Source organism: Microtus pennsylvanicus, chromosome 20, assembly GCF_037038515.1.
Source record: "Microtus pennsylvanicus isolate mMicPen1 chromosome 20, mMicPen1.hap1, whole genome shotgun sequence".
NCBI lineage: Eukaryota > Metazoa > Chordata > Mammalia > Rodentia > Cricetidae > Microtus > Microtus pennsylvanicus.
This window is the reverse complement of record NC_134598.1, coordinates 29,743,518-29,765,951: the sequence shown is the minus strand read 5'-3', so window position 1 is coordinate 29,765,951 and position 22,434 is coordinate 29,743,518. Positions and strand designations below refer to the sequence as shown.

Here is a 22,434-nt window from a genome sequence, read left to right as displayed (position 1 = left end):
CTCATCATCCATTTTATCATCTTTAAAAGGGGCACGGTGATACCTTCTCTAACACATTGTGTAAGGGTGGTTTCCTCTTACCACGGGGGTTGTCGTCATTGTCACTGCTAAGAGCTGACTTCCGTTGACTGTGTGCTTTGTTCTGTCTCTACATGCATCATTTAACTTCATATTCTTCATAATTACTTCTCAGCTTTTTGGCTGAAATTGGGTGTGATTTCATCAAAATTACTGTGCGCATCCCATTGTTTGGTGTGGGTTTAGTCTGGTTTGCTTTACCTTGGGATGTGCGGAGGGTGGTATGTCCATGGTTAGGAAAAGCATGGGATTTCTTTCAATTTGACCGCAGCTGGGGTGGCCATGATTACTACATCACGTGGTTACTACTGGCATGTCCGTAACCCAGATGGAACCCTGTAAAGCCTGGCCCATTTATAAATATATATTGTTATTAATTATTTTAACTTTGACTATGCTTTTTCATTGGGCTCCTTTTAAGACTGTGCAAGTGGTCAAGAGAAATCACTGTCTTTCTACTACAAAGGCCATTTGAGGATTTGGTCCTCCGGGAGCCTCCCACTATGCCTTTTTTTTTTTTTGCCAGTTGTTCCATTTTTTTAAAAAAAAAATATGTGTATTGGGGATGCAGGTGGGTACAGTTGGTCTTGGAGACCGGAGGCATTGGAACCCTGGAACTAGAGTTACAAGTGGCTGTGAGTCACCTGATCCGGATGCTGGAGACTGAACCAGAGTCCAGTGTACCCCTTAACCACCGCACCGGCTCTCTGTCCCAGACTGCTCCATCTTGAGAATGAATGGGGCCTTGCTTGACCGTGGCTTCCCTGGAAAGCATGGGTCACACATCCCTCTGTGTTGACTCTCCTCTTTAGTGTAAATTTGGTTAACTTGGAAGTTTGGATTAATATAACCAAAGACTTCTAAGTCAATTTGATGCCAGAGGGTAGGAGTAGATTAGTTGACTACTCCAATCTTACAGGGCAAAAAAAAAAAAAAAAAGATGTGAGCTTTTCAAGGGAGCACAGCACGTTCTAATGTGCTAGGTGTAACTGTCCCTGCACAAGGCCCAGCACATGGTGACTGCCCACTGTGTCCCTTTGCCCCTCCCCACCTCCCACTCACCTCCTCACCTTTGCTGTGTTGCAGAAGCATTGATAAGACTGGAGGGTCTCTGAAGGACTTGTTTATAGTTCAGTAGAGAGAAAGCCCATCCGTTCCTTTTTCTTCCTTCAGGCCTTCTCAGACTAGATGCGTGCCTCTCCACGCTCTCGTAATGCCTTTCTTTGTGCATGTGTTATGAGTATTCTGGCTTGGGACTGCACAGCAACAGCAACCAGGTGTTGCATCCACCTCAGGTCATATGAAGAGAACTCATAGGGGAACTTCCGACAGAGGTGGAGAGGAAATACGGGAGACATCACAGGGCTACTTCAGACTGGTAACAGAAGGTCTGATGCCAGCCTGAAACCTGGGATGCATCCCCGCACCTGGGAACCAAAAGTCTGTGTGGATGGGGCTGCCTTGACCATGACATCAGTCCATCATCAGCCAGAACAAATCACCCCCACCCTCCCCACCCCGCTTTACTCTTCTCTCCCCCCATTCTTCCTGCTGTTCTTAAGAGTGAGTCCATCCGGAGGACCGCAGATGCAGCCCCTGTGTGTGTTGAGCAGCAGATCTAGAAGAGAGATAAGAGGTTCTCGGTACCACTCCCGCCCCCCACCCCGGGACATGCCGGGGACAGTGAACTGACTGCCAGTTCCTCATATTTCCTGCTATCTGCACAGATTCAGACGTCGCTGGCATCCGCTGTCAAACAGATGGTCAACCTTCTCCCAGGTAGACAGTTACAAATTGCTTTTGGTGATGTGCATTTGGAAGAAGCTTCTGGCAACACAGAGTTGGATGACAAAAAATTATGGTTTGGGACCCCTCCCTTTTATAGAGGCTTTGCCACCCTTTCTTTAAAAAGCCCAGCTCGCTTATTTCTAAATAAACATGCTAGTGCATCCTTGGGATACACGGGGCTTCCGCTGATAAGGTTCGTGAATGTTTATGGGGAGGATGGGAAGTTAGTTCATTGAACATCAGAAGCATTCGTGTTGAGTGATAGTCTGTTAACTTAGGCCTGAGATACAAGTATATATATATATCTGTATGTTGCTGGCGCTGTGGTATTTGGGGGACTGTCTCGTTTAGAGACTCATATTCGAGATGAGTCATTTGACCTGAAAGGTCATCAAAATTGTTTTTGATATTTTTCTACATCGACAGTCTCAGAATGAAGACCAGATAATGATTGGGATTTCTGCCAAAAAGCAGCCACTCCCATCGAGTGTGTAAGTTTCTTCCTCTGTTATTGCAAGTGTATGCATGCTGTTGACACCTAGGATTAACTGCTGATATCAAAACTGAACACAGGGCCCACAAGATAATACAGTGGGTAGAGGCATTTGCAACCAAGCCTTGTGACCTGAGTTTAGCCCCAGAGCCCACACAGTGGAAGGAGAAGAAGGAGGAGAGAAGTGACTCCCACAATTGACCTTTGACCTCCACATGCCCCATCATGACATGTATCATCCCTACACCCACAAAATGATATTTTTACATAAATACCTGAAAATCGGTCTAGTGACACACCCTTGGAATTCTAGCAATCAGGAGGCTGAGGCAGGAGGGTCACACGGTGAGACCTAATCACAAAAGAATTAAAACAAGAACACGTAAAGTTCCCATCATACTCTAGATGTGTCAAGTGCTTTGTGGTTTAGCTTGTGCGTGTGAATAGTACCTCTGTGCCCATGGGCCAGCAGAAACGCTCACGCATTATCTGCGGGAATATAAACTGCTGCAGCCATTTAAAAAAGGTCCTTTCCACTAAAGTTAAATTAATTAAAGTTAAGCTAACCCCTACCATTCAGCAACAATTCTACTATATGTTGAGTTGTCATACCAAAAAATGTTTTGTGTCTCCTTGGCACGCACATGACATCTCTTACAAACGTAGCCTGGTATGTTCAGTGAGCCTGTGTTTTGACTGTGATATCTCATCCAAGGTCAGGCGTGTAGGATCTACCTGGAATGTAATGTTGGTATCGGAAAATGATAGATCTTTAGATTTGTGGCTCTTGGGTACTCAGTTCTAAGTAGACATGCCAAGATCCAAGAGAAATGTCTGCATTGCCCCCAAAGCAAGCACAGTGGTATTTCTCTCAGCCTTATTCCCCGTTTCCCTAAACGAATAACCCAAAATGGACATCGACATGGGAATGGGTAAAATAAAATATGGTCCTTTCCAGCAGTAAAGTCCTCCCCGGCCGTAAAAATAATGAACTAATTATAAAGTCATGGACTAATGGAGCACGCGGTCGTCCGGGTGAACTTCAGGGATGTTATGTTGAGCTTAAGAACCAGACACTAATTAGTACAGAGAAAACATGGCGTTCAGAAAGAGGTGAAACCAGGTAACGGTCATGGAAGGATGGGGAAGCCTTAGCCCTTGTGCCAGACTGAGGGGGGCCGTTGTGAAGGAGTCCTACTAAATGCATGAAGTCTTGAAATATTCTCTAGTCTGCGATGGGTTAGGATTACATGTGTATGCCCAAACATACATTACATGCAGATTACCCCATTTCTTATATATATTTCTATAAAAAGAATTTCTTTGAAAGTTTATTTGTCTAACCCCAGCTAGAGTCATACTAGGAAATTTGCAGAGACATTTTTATCTTATTGTATAATTATACGTGTATAATTTTTCCGGAGACTTTAGCTGTGCGTGCGTGTGTGTATGTGTGTGTGTGTGTGTGTGTGTGTGTGTGTGTGTGTGTCCTTTCAAAGAATTTGTCTTGAAGCCCACTTGGAGATGCTCCAAGGTGTGCAGTATCAGATGGAAATACCATCACATGCTGGCTGATTGTCATGGAACAATGATCAAACTGGGGATCATGATTCCTGAGGATTATATAAAATTTGGCCAGTAGGCACAGCTGTTCTCCGAGAAAGACTTTTTAAAAAATTATTTTTGTTTCTTCTTTTGGCCAAATGAAAAATCAAACCCATGACCTTAATAGACTTCTCGTTTGGAACAGCTTGTATAAGAGATCTTGTATTGTCTTTTGTAAGAGGTTTTTAATTCAAGTGAAGCCAATACTAGTTTTTCATTGTGGGGGGGGGGGGAGAGGGATTGTCTTCCAAGGCCACCTTATATTGAGCTGTTGTTGTTGTTTGTTTGTTTTGATTTTGTTTTTCAAGTCAGAATTTCTCCCTGTAGCCCTGGCCGTCCTGGAACCCACTCTGTAGACAGGCTGGCCTCGAATGCACAGACATCCACCTGCCTTCTTTCCAAGTGCTGGGATTAAAGGCATGTGTCACCACTGTCCGGCTTATTTGAGCCATTTTTCCCCAACTTTCTCTGAGCCTCAGTTTCTACATTTATAAAATGGAGATGTACTGTGTGATCTTAGAAGAGCTAAAGTTCTTCTCTTTAGTTAAGGGAAGTCTTTGGGCGCCCTGTCTTTCTAGCTCATCTCTTGTCTACTGCATGAATGTTTACTGACCGCCCATCCTGAGCTGCGCACTGGGCTCCAGGACACAGGGAGCAAAGCTGAAAGTGGCCTCCAACTTTTTCATTCATGGGGATTATATCTGCTGGGGGTTTCTTCGTGGTGTCCCTTCTTCTGCTCTAGCAAATAATTCTTAACCTTATTCCCCCTCCCCCTGTGCTTATTAGGTAGTCAGGGAAGCAGACTTCCTTTGGTGAGTACAGCCACTCTCTGAGCCCTTCCTCTGCCTCCCTAACCTTGCTGGCCTTCCAGATAGGTCAGAGGTCCCACGGTCCGTAGGGAACTGAAATCTTCTTTCCAGGAATTGCATTCAAATGCACTTATTGTTGTACAGAATCTTGGCTCGGGGACTTGTGGCCAAGGTCTCATAAACAAATACCAGGTCATCTGAGGCTTGTCCGTGTAATTTACCAGCTACCTTTCACATGATGAAGGCACGTGAGAAAGACCGGGGAAATGTGTCAGTCACTCTTGGCATGAACCAGAGTCCTTTGCCAGGACGCTGGAGGTTTCTAGCCCCTTTTAGATTCTGGTCTCTTCAGATTCTTGGAACAGCAAAGACTATGTAAAGATAAAACACAAAGTAAACACTGGAACCATGGATGGAGGAGGAACACACAGAAGGGAAATCCTCTCTGTGTTAAAAACAAAACAAAACAAAACAAAAAACAAAAGCCACAGTCTGGAGTAATAAATGGAGGAGGAAGGCTTCCCCTTGGCCCTTGTTTCTCTGATAAAAGGCTAAGTTTTAAAATGGAAAGGGAGGACTTGGAATCTCAGGGGCTGATTTAGCAAACGCTGGTTCCACTGGACAGTGAGGATCAGCAACAAATAGGATGGGGGTGGATTAAGTGGAGTGAGAGAAAGCTAACAAATTCTGTGTTCCTGTAGAAGAAGCAGCTTGACCGGGGAGTGGTCCTTCCATCTGCCTTATTCCTTCATTCACTGAAGTAGCATTAGCTGAGCACGTTGTGTCCCAGGTGCTGGGCACTGGGCGCTGAAGAAAGCTCGGAGTGGGGGAAGGAGGCTTCTGCCCAGTGCCACCACTTGAGATCCTCTCCACACAGGAAGCCACAGGGAAGTTCCTCTGGCTCCAGAGTCCACCGCCTCCTTTTGTTTTGTTCTTTTTTTTAATCTTAGCGACCGTCTTTATCCTCTCCTGGAATGCCACTTCTCCTTTGATCCTGAGAACCTGCTTAGGGCCAAAATGTCCTTTGGATCTGGAAAGCCATGTTCTCAAGCTGGATGCCTATGCTTTCCTTTCCCCCACCCCCCACCCCCCACCTTCGCCTTAGTCTGCGTGGGCTCCTGTTCAAACTCTGATTCATCCTCTCTGGTGCCAAGTCTTCATTCTGAAATCTCCCCTCAAGATCTCTGCCTTTCCCCTGCGGCAGACACTGAGGCCTCCTTCCAAACCAAACACAGTGGAAGCCAGAGTGAAAGGCAGGAAGCAGACCGGGGTAACTGCGAACAGCACCCAGTTTTTGACTTCTCCCATGCCGAAGTCAAATTGTACTTGAAAGGCAAAAGACATGATTCATAGCAGAACACGACCCAATGAAGGCTCGTGTTTGATTCAGAACCGCTAAAGCAGCGGTCATGGGAAAATCATAAATGTACACACCTGTGAAAACTCCAGGTGACCTAGCACTGTGCCTTTCTTTAACCTGTAGCATTCACTCAGCTGACGTTTATCAAGCACCTATTATGTGCATCTCAAGCACCTACTGTGTGCGTCTCACCACAGTGCTAGAAATGAAGTTCTTTCCGCTGAGCGTGGTGATGCGCAGCTGTAATCCCAGCACTCAGGAGCCGGGAGGCAGGAAGATCAGGAGTTCAAGGCCTTCCTTGGCTAAGTAGGGAATTCAAGTCCAGGCTTGTCTGCATAAGCCCTCTCTTGACAAACAAACAACCAATAGAACTAAGAAAATAAAAACTCTTGTTATGGTAAAACTGCTGTTCTGATGAGGGTATAGCCATTGGCCCAATCTAGTTAGGCTGTGGTAAGTGCTAAGAAGAAGAAGGCAGTTAAGACAGTACCAGGGTGGGTTTGCAGACTTCCTAAGGAGGGTAAAAAGCCTCCATGAAAGGAGGAGGTTTGAGTAAGATACAACAGGAAAAGCATTCAGATGTGTCGAGGAGACCAGTCCAGAGAACAGCATATACAGTGGGTATAGAGATAAGGAAAACCATTGACGACGAGGAGCCCAAGGCCAACCGAGGCCAAAACACAAAAGTAGCAAAGGGAGTGGATCTACAGAGACGGCCTGGCTTCACTTAGGATGAGAAAATCTCCCCAAGTATGAGGATAGAGCAGGCTTTGTTGAACGTGGGACCCAGTGGCAGACCGGACAGGTCTAGGACCTTGGGCTGCTCATAACATTTGGAAGTGGGAACCTGGCAGGGATGTCTGTTTGCCTGCCCCCCTGGTGGAGATTCTGGCGTTGGCAAACCTTAAGAGAAGCCAAGGTCATGACAGGATATGGTCTTGGCTTTGGGGGCTAAGGTGTGTGTTTTGTGAGAGAAAACACAACGGGGACGGGGGCTTCCAAGAATGTCTTAGAACTTGGCTCCTTTGGCATCACAATTACACACCGCAAATAAAAAGAATAGTGTCAATGTCCTGAGAGTCTTCCTATCAAGATGTTAGATTACGTACAGTTTTTCTGTTCTGCGGTGTTCTCTTACAATGGAACCAATAATCTCCATTTCAAAATTGTCCCAATTCCTGTCATTTGAACGAGACACCGAGTACATTTTGTATACTGTGTGAATTACTCGAATTCACTACGGAAAAAACACATTAAAAACAGTGACGGCAAAGTAGCTGCTCGGCTAATGATATTTCCCTGAGTGTTTTTAATGTGTTTTCACAGGATATATCCCACATTAAAGCTAATGATTTTCTGGCCTTGACTGCACCTTGGTCCAGCATATCCGTTGCAGACTGAATTATGGTTTTTCTGGCCAGATCCAAGCTTCTTGGGCTCTTCCAGGCTATGACTTTTCAAAAATTTCCCAGAGCCTTTGCAAAGAGCTCTTGTGTGCCTTCACACACAGATGACCGGTTGTCCTTTATGCTCCTCCTGTCCTGGCTGATGCCCCAGTGGTTGTGAGGAGCCAAGTTATTCCACCTCTCCCTTTTGCTTATGAATCTTGTTTTCATCAGACAAAAAGAAAAGTCATTTTCACGCCATCATATACCTTCCTCCCAGAAGACCATCTGTGTAATTCAGTCTCCTGATCCTGTAGGCCAAGGTATTTTCCTCAAAAATTCATCCATCTGGCTGGGGCAAGATGGTCCACACCCATATAAATCCCAACATTCAGGAGGGTAAAATAGGAAAATTTTGAATTGAAGGGCAGTCTCGTAGATAAAACAAGTCTGTATCTAAACAACGAAAAAGACACTCACTAGGCTGTTACTGGCAAAACAATATGTAATCTGGATTTTGGTGGTGGTGTTTTGTTTTAATCCACTATCATACCTTGCTTTAAGGAAGGTTTATTGATGTCCTTCTGGGATAATGATCCACACAACCACTGGTCTGAGCATCTGTGTAGGTGTCCTTGATTAGGATACAATTCTTAAGGGACTGGGTGGTGATTCACATTTCAGAGAGTCTCTAGACCACCAAGCATTTTAAGATACTGATCTGGGTTGTGAGTATGAAATGCTGGAGGAAGCAACAGCTGCTCTGAGCAAGCCACACAGACTGGGTTAAATCCTTAAGTGCGTCCAAAGGTGAGCACCTCCGTGATCTTGGGCCATTTACGCAGCCTTACCCGGCTTCAGTTTTATCTTTAGAAGTATGGGAGAGCTGAAACCAAAGGGTTAATTTCAAGTATGGCAGGCTGTAAGGGTTTAAGTCCTGGTTCATTTCCTCTTCCGTCACACTAGGCGGAGTTGTAAGCCACCGACAAACTGGGCTGCAATTTTAAATGTCCTTTGAGTTAGCGCGAACTTTGGAGGCAGATCTGTTCTGGTTGTCCATCTTACCCTTGCCCATGCCTCGTGGGTCTTCACTGAGGACTTTTGGACCAAAAGCCCCATCACACTGTGGTGATGGCTGCACAGCCTGTGGAAATGCTAAGAGCCGCTCAACTGTGCACACCCGCTGGGTGAATGGTTAGTATGTGCACAGCGCACGCCTAGAGTGATGTCAGAAGATAAAACCAGCAAGGAAGGAAAGTTGGTAGCCCGCGTCACAGCAAACTCCCATACCAGATGACCCGGCGTGACTGGATCGTGGCTCGCACAGTGACATTAAGCCCACACGTGTGGCCTCCCTGTGATTGCTTCCTCTCGTTTACCAGCTTTCCCCATAGCTCCAGCTGAAGCCTACAACCGAATGTTTCTGGCCTGGTCAGCTGGCTAGCCACAGTAGCACACGCTCATGTTATTTATACCTGCTGTGTGCCTTCCCTGCTCTTCATCACCAGCCGAGGAGATTCTAAAACAGCTTCACTCCTCGCCTGTTTTAAGCTGAAGGAATCGCAAGCAGCGTGGAGGTCAGGATAACCTTTCTTCCACTCTTCTCCCCAGAAGCAGGTCAGAAGCTGAACAGCCTGTTGCAAAAGATAAGGTCGGATGTGGAAGAATCCAGACAGACAGGCCTTGCGGCATTCTCCTGGGGTTATCACAGATCCTTTGCCTTTTGTCTTATTTCCACACAACTACGTACATTTCAACACTACTTAGGAAGGAAGGAAGGAAGGAAGGAAGGAAGGAAGGAAGGAAGGAAGGAAGGAAGGGAAAAAGAAAAAAACAGATCTGATTGTTTCTTCCTTAATGAGCCTCGTGTTCTATAAAATCATTGAGTATTATGCACTTTTATTAATTTGTCTTGTATTGCAGGAGCTCCAACCAGTGCACCAAAAATGGGTACACACACACACACACACACACAAAGGAAATTGGGAGGCACCCAGAGGTTGAGTAGCTTGCCCAGGGGTCACGCATCAGTAGCAGAGCTGGGGTTTAAAATTCAGGTAGTTTGGTTAGTTTACGGTCTTGGCCTTAAATACTAGGTTGCCATTTCCAGAGCTCAGGAAAGGACTGCTCGGTCAGCCATCCAGTCGTGGCAGGAGCAGGTTCAGCCTCTACGGCCGTATTCTTTCAGACCCTGGAGGACAGACTTTATGAGTGGGCGAAAGGTGCCACACATTAATACAACACTAATAGAAAATGTTTGCCAGATTTATACATATCACCTCAAATATTAATGACCCCTAGCAGCAGGCTCGTGGCCACCTTCAGCTTCAGACACCTTAGTTATTTCTGCAGTGTCTTCTCCTTGCCTGCAAATCACTAGGGCCACAGTCATTTGGAAAAGCAGCTTCAGGGTCTGCCAGGAAAACTAGGAGGCAGACTTCTGGGTCCTAGAGCTGGCATCATGACATTAAGACAGTGGCCTGTCTTACAGAAAATCATCCCAAGCCAACTGTTCAGTGCTTCATCAGCCGCTGAAACAGTGAAGGGAGGCCCCAAATCATCCCTAGAGTAATTTGTGGCAAACAAACATAATATGCCCATTGCTGTGGAGCCCAGGAATTGAGCTTAACATGTGTGTGGTTTTCAGAAAAGGAAGAGGTGGGTTTGGAGGAGTAAAAGGGAATTAGTGGTTTCTGGTGCTGGGAACAAACCTACATGGATAAATATTTTTAAGTTGAAAGTTACTCATTATGTATTTTCAAAATAGGGTTCACAGAGCATAAGAAACAGGATCGCCCATGATGGTCTTTCTCTTTTCTTTTCCTTTCTCCCCTCCTCTTAAGCTTTTTGAGACAGGGTGCCAAAGTGTTAGTGCCTGCTCTGGTTTGTTTCTCTGCTGTTGTAATTTTTAAAAAAAAAATAAAAAAAAACATCTTGGGGAAGAAAGCTTGGGCTTATTTAGTCTACACTTCCTGATCCTGAAGGGAAGTCAGGGCGGGAATTCAAGGCAGCAACATGGAGGCAGGGCTGGCCGCAGACACTGTGGGAGCATGCTGCTTCCTGGCTTGTTCTCCACATGGCTTCAGAACCAACTACCCAGGTGTCTTACCTCCCGGGATAGCCCGAGCCCCCCTACATCAATCATTAGTGAAGAAAATACCCCCATGGACTTGCGCAGAGGCCTATCTGAGGGAAGCATTTTCTCCGCTGAGGTTCCATTTTCCCAGGTGACTTTAGCTTGTATCAACATACTGCCTGCATTTGTTGTGATCTCTAAAGAGCAGAACAAAGAACGCTCACTCCCAAGCTTCCCTGAGGAGGTGTGCACATGGAAAACTTTCTCCTGTGAACTCTAAGCTATGACTAGCTGGCAGAAGCAGTCATCCTAACGGAGTCCTTAATCAGCAAAAGTCAGCTTTACTAGCGTTCTACCTAAGGCTCTCTACTGGCAGGGACCCATTCTCTTCTCCCTGTCTCCTTAGGGTGCCTGGGTGCGGACAGGATCTGCATTTCACACAAGGAGATTGAGAACCACGGTTATGCAATTCATCCCAGGTCCCAGAAGTGCAGTAGAGTTAGGCTCTGGCAGCCCAGGTCTATTCCACACCAAAGCCTGTCTTAACTTGTGAGCTGCGCCTCAGGCTGTCAGTTAGAATTTATTCTCCACGAGATTGAAATCAGAAAGCCCCCCGCCCCTCAAAAATCGTTGACTGAAGCAAACCCAAGTTGTTGGAAAGAGCCCCAGGCCTTGCCACCCCCTGAGATCTAGCAGCTCTTGAGAGTCAGGCTTCTAGGGCTCAGGCACTGGCCACCTAAAATCAGAAACAGAGGTATTTATATCTTACAGGCTCATTTCGGGGGGTTGGGGCCTGCACCACCTCACCTGACTTTGTTCTTAGATCCGTGACGCTGTAAGGGCAAGTTAATTGCCGCCCTTGACCTGCCTCGAAAGCCCTTGTGCTGCTGGGTAAAGCGGAGAGACTGAGCACGCCTAGAAAGATCCGCCACGCCCGCCCTGCCTGTGAATGCAAAGAATCACACCAACACGCTTTTGCTCAAATTCAGGCAACCAATTTAGGCCAGTCTGTGAACTAGTTTAAGAGGGTATTAAAGGATATATAGGCTCAGAAATCCACAAAGCAGATGAAATACATGCGTTAACCCTTGCCATAGAAGGCAGCGCTTCCTGCTCCAAGCCCACTTCCCTATAGTCACCTTTGCCTGGCCTCAGTTTTCCCAGCATGTAGGTCCCACGAGGAAGGGGCCAGGTAAGGAGCATCACAGTCAGCCCGTAGTCACACTCAGGTTTGGAAACTGAGTCACCCAGGCTGGAAACAGAAGAAGCACAACTGGGATGGTGCAGGATGGGGGGGGGCGGGGGGAGGGGGTAGCGAGATACCACCTTGTTGCTTTAGTTGGCTTCAGTGCCCAAACCTGAGTTTGACTCGAGTCTCATAGGCCTTATAATGCTGATCTGGGTGTGACTGGGGAAGCCCAGGACCCTAAGTCGAGGATGAAGTAGGGGACAGGAAGGGGAAATCAGCCAGTTCCCCATAGCGAGGTACACGAGGGTACCCCAATGATGTACGCCGAATAGGTGGTTTTCTCTGTTACCTGCTTGGAAATCGGATTGATTTGTTCCCACTCGGAGGTTCTCTGAGCCCAGAATGTTACATAAGTGAACCGCCTGGTGCGCTTGGTCTCCGAGACACTTCGTCCATCACCTCCACCCGCATTCAGCATTTTCCGTGTTTATGATGCACGGGGATTGCTAAAGGGCAAGCATAGGCTGTTGTAAAGTGAAAAGGGGTTAAGAAAGCCAAGTCTAATGGTGCGCTCCCGACTTGTCTCTCTAGCTGGAGAAAACCGTGTCTGTGTCTCCATGCCCAGTGCGGACAGTTAGGGAACCAGCTCCTGCTGCAACTCTGTGAGGCCTACCGTGGAAAGTCTGTGGAGCAAGCGCCTTGAAGCTTGGCTGCCCTGGGATGAGACTGGCGTTTTGGTTAGTGAAGGCATGGATCAGAAGCACTTGGGCAGGACTTGGGCGTAGAATTGGTTCAACGCCAGATCCAGCCCAAACTGAAAGTGTATCACAATTTCAGTATTTTTCAGAGAGCAGATGTGGCCCCGGGCGGGGGGGGGGGGGTTAGGTCTGGATTAACCTGATTCTCAGTAAATCTGTTTCAACAGCACCATTTGTAATAAGGAAAATTAAATAGGTAGCTCTTGTAGACATATGATTACATTTAGGCAAATCTTACTGTGTAATCTAGGCTGTCTGTAAATGCTTGGTCCTGCTTCAAACCCCTCCACGCTGCCATTAGAGGTGTACACACATATTTGAGGCTTTGGCATGGCTAAGCTAGCTCTGAACTCTTTTTATGATCTTGACTCAATCGTTGAGCATCTGCGTAGCTATCCGAGGCCCTCCCAGGCTGTGCGTCATAACAGAAATGTCTTCTAATGCCACCTTCAGTCACAGCAAATACTTAAAGGACCTTCTATTGAGATAAACCTCTTCAACTTGCCCAGTAACATCTGAATCTTCCCCAAGAGAGGCAAGATGCTGTTATCCATAAGGGATGCTGGCACAAAAGGTAGGTAAACCATTCAAGGTTACACAACCAAGCAGCAGCTAAGTTGGGGCAGCCAGCTGGGCCGTGGGCTTCTGTGAGTGAGCCTCTTTATACACGGCTGTTTTGCCATACACCTCATAGCCCAGACTGGCCTGGAACTCATAATTCTCCTGCCTCAGTCTCCCCAGTGCTGGAATTTACCAGCATGTGTGACCACACCTGGCTTTTGATTTGTTTTCTAAAGCCCAGATTTCCCAGTTTCACACAAATAGGTCATCTTTGATTTCTTGCCATGTTGACCCAGTTATGTTCCTCTCTGTAGATTTAGCCATCTTTCAGGATGTAGAAAGTAAATTCTAGAGCTAACCAAGGCCTTAGAAACAAAAGTTCTAAGCAAAATCCATATTTCTTTGAAATGGGGGAAGCAAGGAAGATGAATATCTTCTCCTGTCGAGTACTCAGCTGAGGAAAACAGGCTTCAAAGGTTGGGTCTAGATGTCCAGATCATTATTGTCTTATAACCTCAAACCTCTGTCAGGCACCTCCCCTCGCTCCTCTGTAGGGCTGCAATCTCCAGCTTCATTCTCTCCCACTTCTTCCGGTCCAGAAGCTGTGGGAAGAGTTGACATTTCCTCATCTCCTCGTTTCTCACTCTTTTTCGTATTTTGGAATACGGTCGCCCATGATCCTCTGGAGATTATCAGGCGGATGAACCGTTTTTAAAGAGTTATTTTTATTTATTGATATGTATGCATGTGGGCGTGTGTGGGACATGTATGTGCAGGTGTCTATGCCCTTGAGTGTGGGTGTGTGTTGAGTGTGGGTGCATGTGCGTGCAGTTGCATGTGAGTGCAGGTGACTGTGTGCTTGAGTGCAGGTGCATGTGAATGCGGGTGCATGTGAGCATGGGTACATGTAAATACAGGTGCATGTGAATGCGGGTATATGTGAATGCAGGTGCATGTGAATACAGGTGCGTGTGAATGCAGGTGCATGTGAGTGCAGGTGCGTGTGAATGCAGGTGCATGTGAATGCGGGTGTATGTGAATGCAGGTGCATGTGAATGAGGGTGCATGTGAATACGGGTGCATGTGAATGCAGGTGCATGTGAGTGCAGGTGCATGTGAATACGGGTGTGTGTGAATGCAGGTGCATGTGAGTGCAGGTGCGTGTGAGTGCGGGTGCATGTGCGTGCAGGTGCATGTGAATGCGGGTGCATGTGCGTGCAGGTGCATGTGAATGCGGGTGCATGTGTGTGCAGGTGCATGTGAATGCGGGTGCATGTGTGTGCAGTTGCATGTGAGCGCGGTGCATGTGAGTGCAGGTGACTGTGTGCTTGAGTGCGGGTGCATGTGAGTGTGGGTGCGTGTGAGTGCGGGTGCATGTGAATGCGGGTACATGTGAATGCGGCTGCATGTGAGCATGGGTACATGTAAATACAGGTGCATGTGAATGCGGGTGCTTGTGAATGCGGGTGCATGTGAATGCAGGTGCATGTGAATGCGGGTGCATGTGAGTATGGGTACATGTAAATACGGGTGCATGTGAATGCGGGTGCATGTGAATGCGGGTGCATGTGAATACGGGTGCATGTGAATGCAGGTGCATGTGAATGCAGGTGCGTGTGAGTGCAGGTGCGTGTGAGCATGGGGGTACATATGCGTGCGGATGCCTATGGAAGCCACAAGCGTCCAGTCTTCTGGAGTTGGAGTTACAGGTGACTGCACGCTCCCTGACATGGGTGCTGGGAATCAGACTCAGGTCCTCTTCAAAAACGGTATGCCCTCTTAACCACTGAGCCATCTCTCCAGCCATGAGCAGTTTTTGGATACACTTGTCCTTTCTCTCTTCAGCAAGTCTTAGCACACATCACGGCCTCGAAAAGTCTCTCTAAATTATTTACAAAGTGGGATTAGTACCTTCCTCATACAATGGTAGGGAGGTCTCAGTGAGATGGTTTGTAGCAGGCAGTAAGCACAGGGTGGCTGTGGCCATGGGCGGGAGAAACGCTGGCCCCACCTTGACAAACACACTGTGCCTTTGGTTGTAGGACACAGTGCTTTCCTCTTGCATTTTGTTTTACTTCTGCATTTCCTTTGCTGTGACACCATCATAAAATATTTAAACACAGAGGAGGACAATGGCAGAGGGAACTAAACGTGAACAAAGTATAATGATGTGTAGAGTTGAAAATGTTACAGTGAGAGCCGTTGCTTTTTATGCTGACCTAAAATAATTTTAAAAATGAGTTTTATTAAAGGAAGAAATGTTAAAAAATTTCCATCCTGTATGTGTATTAGCATATTAGCCAGAAAATGTTCATGGCTAAAAGAATATAAAAATTAGCACAACCAGAATTAGTCTGCTGGCTTCACTTATGGGTGTAGAATTTTGGTAATTACTGTATAGGTATCCCAGGTGATGATATATACACAGCAGAGCCCCTTCCCCATGGGGTGTTGTCCCAGGACACTCACTGGATGCCTGGCTCTGCAAATAGTGCTAACTGTGTGTGTTCTCTGGTTTTGCCTATACATTTATGCCTCTGGTAAAGTTCAGTTACCAATTAGGGATAGTAAGAGATTAGTCATAATTACCATAACAACCGCTATATCAAAACGCTGGGACGAGATTACCAGCAATATCGCTCCTGTACTTTGAGAGCATTATTAAATAAAATAAGGGTTACTTGATAAGAACAGTACATCGTGGAAACAGTTAGTAAATGATTAGCAGGATATATATATATATATATGTATGTATATGTATATATATATATGATACAGTGACCAGAAAGACGGTTTGTGTATTTGGCTCATGGGGCCCAATGGTGTGAAGATTTGACCACATTAAGAGTGGTGCACATTTACAACTTGCACATGGGCTATGGCTCACCATGGGGCACTGAAATTGCTGAAAGTGAAACCATGGTATCTGGCATGTATGCCACATATATAATAATATACTATATCACACATATATTATTGCATGTTTACAATTAATATAATTATTGTATTTATGTTATATATTATGTAAATGCATATTTATAATAATATATACCCTATGACAAAACATATAACATATAAGATGTTATTAAGCTTCAGAAAATTGGGGGTGGGTGAGGGTTGTAATTTAGAATAAAATGATCAGAGATGTCACCAATTGGCTGTGATATTTAACTATAGACCAGTGGAAGTGAGAATGTAACTCATGCCTGACACCTAGAAGCTCATCTTTCCAGGCAAGAACCTGAAGGGGTGAGGGCACCGACCACCTTCTCTGCATCCGTCCCACTTTTCATCTTGTTCCGGGTCATAGTTGCATCTCAAAACACAGTCTCTATGTTTCTGCAATTCACAAGCTAAATGCCCTGATCCTGTGTCTCCTGACACAGCCTTTTTTGCCTACTTCCAACCACATGTGCGTGTGTATGGATGTGACCACATGTGCCGGTGATCCCCCACCCTTCAGGGACCCACCTTTTAATAGATGTCACCAGACCAGTGCTTGTGTGTCTCTATTATCACCTCACACCCATGGAATCAGCAGTTGCCTCTGTCCACAGCGTGTTGCATGTGCCTCCACACCCCGTGTCTGAGCTGCCCCTGCTTCTTGCATCACCTGGAGCGGTAGTTCCTGCCTGTACAGCATCCTCTCCGCCTTCCCTGCTGCAGCTTGGGTTTCTAATGATCTTCTGCACAAAGGAGAGCTGTGTGGAACCAGCGGAAAGAAAGTCTAAAGATGAGCTTCGCTCCCAGTCGGGCAGCCTTGTCTGTTGGTTTAAAAAGGGGAGGGGGTGACACTTGAGAGCATCTGAATGGTTTTCTTTGGGAGTGCAGAACTGGCTTGGGGAACCAGCCAAAGACAGCTGGCCTCGTGCCAGCATTTACAACCAGGGCACTATTTCCCTGAACAAAGCATGCCCCTCCCTCCTACCCTCCTAGGATGCAAATTCCAGCATCCCTTGGTCCCAGAAAGCCTGCTTCTGTCTGGTTCAGGATAGTAGTTTTCTCTGGACATCCTGTCTCAGAGCACCGCAGACGACTACGCATGAAGGAGCATCATCAGCTGGAAAGGAAGAGGGCTTGGTGTGAGCATAGTTATGCCTGGTCCTCTATTTCTACCAGAGAGAAAACTAACGTGTCTATTTCTACCCCAACCACAGCCAGAGCAGCTACAACCAACGATAGTCTGACATAGAAGTCCGACCGTCAATCATCAATCACTAAGAGCCCCTCGGTGTATTCCAGTGACCTTGGTGATGTCACCCTCTGTAGGTGTCTAGGTACCCTCACTTGCCTTGGCTGCTAGGCTCTCTGGCTCTCTGTTTCTCCCAGCCTCACCCCCTTACCCTTTCCAGATGCTCTAGGCTGATCTCAGTTTCTCGAACATGCGCCCCCCCCCCATGCCCCACTGTCTTTCTCTGTCTCTCCCACACCTCCTTAAAAACTAGTCTCCTTTTAGACCGTGACTGAAATGTCTCGTTATCATGTGCCACATGCCTCAGCATGGTTTTTGTTGTTGTTGCTATAGCAAAATACCTGATGCTAAGTAGTATATAATGAAAAGAAAATTGGGGCTGGAGAGAGCCAAGCCATTGAGAATCCTTGCTGAGAGTCTTGAAGAGTACCTGTTAGGTTCCCAGCACCCACACGACAGCTTGCGACTGTCTGTAGCACCAGGCCCAGGGGATCTGATGACCCCTTATGACCTTCATAGGTACCAGGTACACATGTGGTACACATACATTGATTTAGGCAAAACATCACGCACTCAAAGTTTTTAAAAAGGAAAGGAAACTTATTTGGGTTGTGAAGTTGGCAGGTAGCTAGAAAGTCTTCCGTTTTGGCAAGGGCATCTGGGTGGTGCCACAATCTGACAGACGTATCACATGGGAAGAGAAGCATGGACTAAGTTGGGCCCATTCATGTATAACGATCTGATCTCATGGGAATTAACCTAATCCTAGAGACCAGCATTAATCCCTTCGCAAGGGTGCTGATGACCCAGTGTCCTCCCTCCAGGCTTGTCTTGCGACCTTTCTGTACCATCACACTGGAGACCAGACTTGGAGCGCATGAGCCTTCAGCAGGCAGCTCATATCTAAACCGCAGCACTGGGGAATCCTTCCCAGCTCCCGACTCTGCTTAGCCCTCGCTATCTTGTGCCCAGCTCACGCTCTTCCTTTTCTCCCCAAGTTCAGTTCACACTGCACTTGTTTGGTGGGTGATCCTGGCCAGTGCTGGTCAGCCAGCTTTGCTGACGCTCTCATTCAGCCGCTGCACCCTGCAACCTGACTGCTCCAATCCCCAGCGTTTGACCACTTTGCTTGGGTTTTTGATGTAAATCATCGGGATGTTTCATAGCTGCTTATAACCCGAAGATCGAAACTGCTGTTCTCATTGGCTGGGTGACCCATTGTAAGATAAGCAGGGAAACAAACAGTAGCTGTCTGCACTGGAGAAACGTTAGACTCCTAGGAAGGGCTGGTGAGATGAGAGCATAGGAGTGACCATACATTGGCCTTGTCTGTAGCCTTCATCCTACCTGGTCCTGTTCGGTAAAGCATTGACATCATAGGCCATTAGGTACATTGCAAGCAGCGTTTCTAACAGCACAGCCACATATACTGACTGAGCTCTCCCCAAGTCAGGACAGTGAAGACAGCATGTTCAGAAACCCGCAAATCTAAAATTCATTTCCCCCTCCTGAGGTGGCTATCTGAAGCTGCAGAAGACATTCTGTGGGTTGATTGAAGTGGTCCCGGTATATTTTGTGCCTTGCGTAATAACATCCACAAAATGAAGGATGGGTTTGCAGTTTCCATGGGGGCGGGGTGTACTTGACCTTGCTGAGTTTCTTCCTTTTGAACCCTGGGGCTCCTTTGCTTGAGGAAATGCGTATTCCTGCTGGGATGCAGAAGGGATCTAGGAAGATGCTGAAGGAAGTAGGTGTAGCTTACTGAATATACCCTTGGCACCTGAGAGGGCTTATCTGAGGTCACAGAAGAAGAAGAGGCTCTGCCAGCTTGGAAATTGCCAGACTGCAGCAAGGTTTTTGTGCCTGACTTTTGTGTTCTCTTAAAAAAAAAAAAGCAATACCACTGCCTAATTATGGACATAATGACATAAAAAACAAAAGAGGCTCATTGCTTTCCCAATTCCCATTCTGGGGAGGGTGACCTAAGGCCGACTTAGATTTTCTCACTGATTCGAAAGAAAATTGAGTATTATTAAGAAGAAACAGCTTTAATCTTAGACTCTGAAATTGTTCATTAAATGTGAGGGGAGTCACCGAGTCTCCTGATGACTGTTGCTGCTGCCTTTGGAAAGCTGTTGTTACACACTCCACTGGCTGCTGGAGCAGCGGCGGCACTGGCCCTGTAAGGTACTTCTATGTCAGTGGTAAGAGGCCAGATTCTTGCCTAATCCCCCATGCAATTCAGACTCACCAGATGGGGGCTTGGGAGTGACCTCTGTGTCCACAGAACTTTGGGTCGGTGGGTGTGAAGTGTTAGGCCTCATTAGCTCTGTGGTCCACCGTCTTGAATGGTTGTAAATAAGTAAGTTACCCGACGGTCTCAGACAAGCTGTGTCTTTTGCCTGCCCAGTAAGACAGTTCCGGATCAGCAGAAGTCAGGGACCAGCGCTCAAGTGGAGGAAATGGTTCTGAACCAAGATGTGCGGTTCTGCAAAATGACGAGAAGATTCTAGGAATCTGTGCCGGTGTGCTTACGTGTTTGGAACGTGCGTCCCGTACATTCTGTGTGCAATTCTACTTTTGCCTGCGGCGTGTGCTGCAACGAAAAGGTCTTACTTTCCAATGTCACACGGTCTTCACTTTGAATCCGTCACCAGCTGCTTCTTTCACCCTTTTTGTGTCTCCGTGAGCATTGGAGTGGGGAGTGGGGACATGTAAGCTGAACTCAGAGCGTTGTTTCTGTTCAGGTAAGGGGGACCGAAAAGTAGCTGTTATATTTGCATTCAAGGTGAGCGATCCAAAAGTGTGTGGAATTCTCATCACCAGTCAGGTCAGGAAGCTAGGGTTTGGTCATACCCAATTACATAGTCATTCATACTTCCGTAATTAAACGTCAGTCATGCCACCAATATAGAAACTGGGAGCAATTCATCCCTAATATTAGGAAATAAAGCAAGGATTTTCAAGAAGCTATCAAATCAAATTTTGTGTGATGCTATTATAAATACCCCCTTTGAACTTCATAATATAATTCGGTTCTGTCTGCTTTCTTGAAAAGTGGAGGGGGAATGAAAAAGGGTTGGTATGTGGAATTAGGTAGATTCTAGTCTAAATTTGTCACTCAGTAAAGATGGGTGAGTTTTGGGGCTGGACCGATGATTCAACAGTTAAGAGCACTTGCTTCTCTTGCAGAGGACCCAAGTTTGGTCTCCAGCACCTATACGGTGGTTCCCAATCATTGATAACTCCAGTTCTAGGGGATCCAATATCCTCTTCTGACCTTCAGAGGGGCACCAAGCATGCACATGGTACACATACATGCACATAGGCAAAACACTCACACATATAACAAAATGAACAATTCTAGATTTTAAGAATGTAGTCCTTCAGTGGGTAAGACTTCTAACCCTGCTCGGCCTCTGCCTCGATGGTGACAAGAAGGCTCGGTTGGTGCGAGTTTGTGTTTGTGAAAGTGCATAGCCTAACGGGCTACCTAGCTATGGCCAGAATAGCTGCATTGTCTCTGCTCTCCTGCCTCCTCCCCAAGTTCTACCACTTGGTAGCACATCCTTTTGCCTGTCGGTCCTCAGCTTCTCATGTTAAAAAATAGAAGTCACACCGTCCACATTCATTCTCAAACAATTCTAGGCTTTAAAAAGTATAAGTAAGTAAATAGGGGGTGGAAAGATGGCTCAGCAGTTAAGACAGCTTCCTGCTCTTTCTTCCAGAGGACTCCAGTTCGGTCGCGAGCATCTACACAAGGTGGCTCACAACTGCCCGTGACTCCATCTCTAGGAGATCCAACACATTCTTCTGGCCTCCTCAGGCCTCTTCTGGCACGCATGTGGTATTCATTCACACAGACACACACAGAAATAAAAGATAAGGAAAATAAATCTTTAAAAATATATAAGCAAGCCAGGGATAGTAGAGCACACCTTTCATGCCAGCATGCTGGAGGCAGAGGCAGGTGGATCTCTGTGAGTTCGAGGCTAGCCTGGTCTACAGAGTGAGTTCCAGGACAGCCAGAGATACACAGAGGAACCCTATCTCAAAAAAAACCAATACAAACCAACAACAACAAAAAAAAGATACAAGGAAATAAAATTTTCCAACTTGGAGAAGGAAATGAGTGCCAAACTTATAATATTTGATAACATGAACCAACTCTAAGCTGGGCCTGTTTGTCATGCTATCAATAAATTACTCTGAGAACGAGTTAATTAGAAAAACCAGAAAGCATTGCAATTGCTTGCATTTGTCTTAAAAGAGCAATAAAATTCACTATCCTCCAGCTTTGAAGTGAGTACACGGAAGGATGTAAATATTTATCGGAAGAAGAGTGGAGCAGAGAGACACTCTGCTTTGTCTGTTAGTGGGCGGTAACGTATCTATGGATCATTGTTTGCGTGAAGCATTTAATAATCCCATCTGTTGGAAATGCATTTTTGGAGGTGCTCTGAAACTGCTATAAACTACCTACGGATTGGCAGGCAAACCATCCTGGAGAGACACGAGACTCCAAGGCAGACTGAGAAATTCAATGTAAGTCAATACGTAATTATGAAATTCCATCTTTTGGCCGCAGCTCCTTAAATGTATATTTATTTAGGCATGTTGCAGAGTAACATCCAGAGCCTGGGAATTGTCGAGTCCTCTGCTAACCTGTGATTTGGATCTCGGGAGAGGAGGGGAGGACACCATTTATCTGGCCTGAAAAAAATCGATCCAAAGCGTGACAGTGTTGCCGGCCTGGCAGTTGCTGCCTCGTGGTCTCCTGTGATTCCGCACTCTCCCAAGCCCAGGCAGGAAGATCATATTTCACTTCCAAAGAAGAGATAATCTTATGAAAGCTTGACATCTTTTTCCTTCCCTCTCCCCTCTTGCACGCCAGCGTCCCGCTCTGTCTCCCTAGCAGAAGTATTGCTCTGGAGTTCATTTTCTTAGCTCTCAGTCGAGTGGGTATTTCCCTGACCCCACTTCACCCTTTAGCAACCCATTCCCTGGCATACCCATGTCCCCCACCTCTTCTGCTCCTGGGCTCACACTCTCTCTTCCCGTCCTCGAGTTCCCCAGTGTTTAATGTAGGGGGAGGGCGCAGTGAGAATTGTAACTCCTAACTGGGGGTTCAGTTGGAGCT

The 22,434-nt window shown here is 46.5% G+C and overlaps 1 protein-coding gene across 7 annotated transcripts in view; it reads left to right on the top strand.

The window, feature by feature from the left end:
- The window catches only part of Tmcc3 (transmembrane and coiled-coil domain family 3), a 306,403-nt gene that overhangs the window by 196,821 nt on the left and 87,148 nt on the right, over nucleotides 1-22,434 (top strand). The window contains exon 1 of one of the 7 annotated variants that reach the window (XM_075954046.1): nucleotides 14,402-14,408. The exons of the other annotated variants lie outside the window; for them this stretch is intronic. The gene's annotated coding sequence lies outside the window, so the exon portion shown is untranslated. Of the gene's footprint in view, nucleotides 1-14,401; nucleotides 14,409-22,434 lie in introns of those variants that run through there. 7 annotated transcript variants of the gene reach the window in all.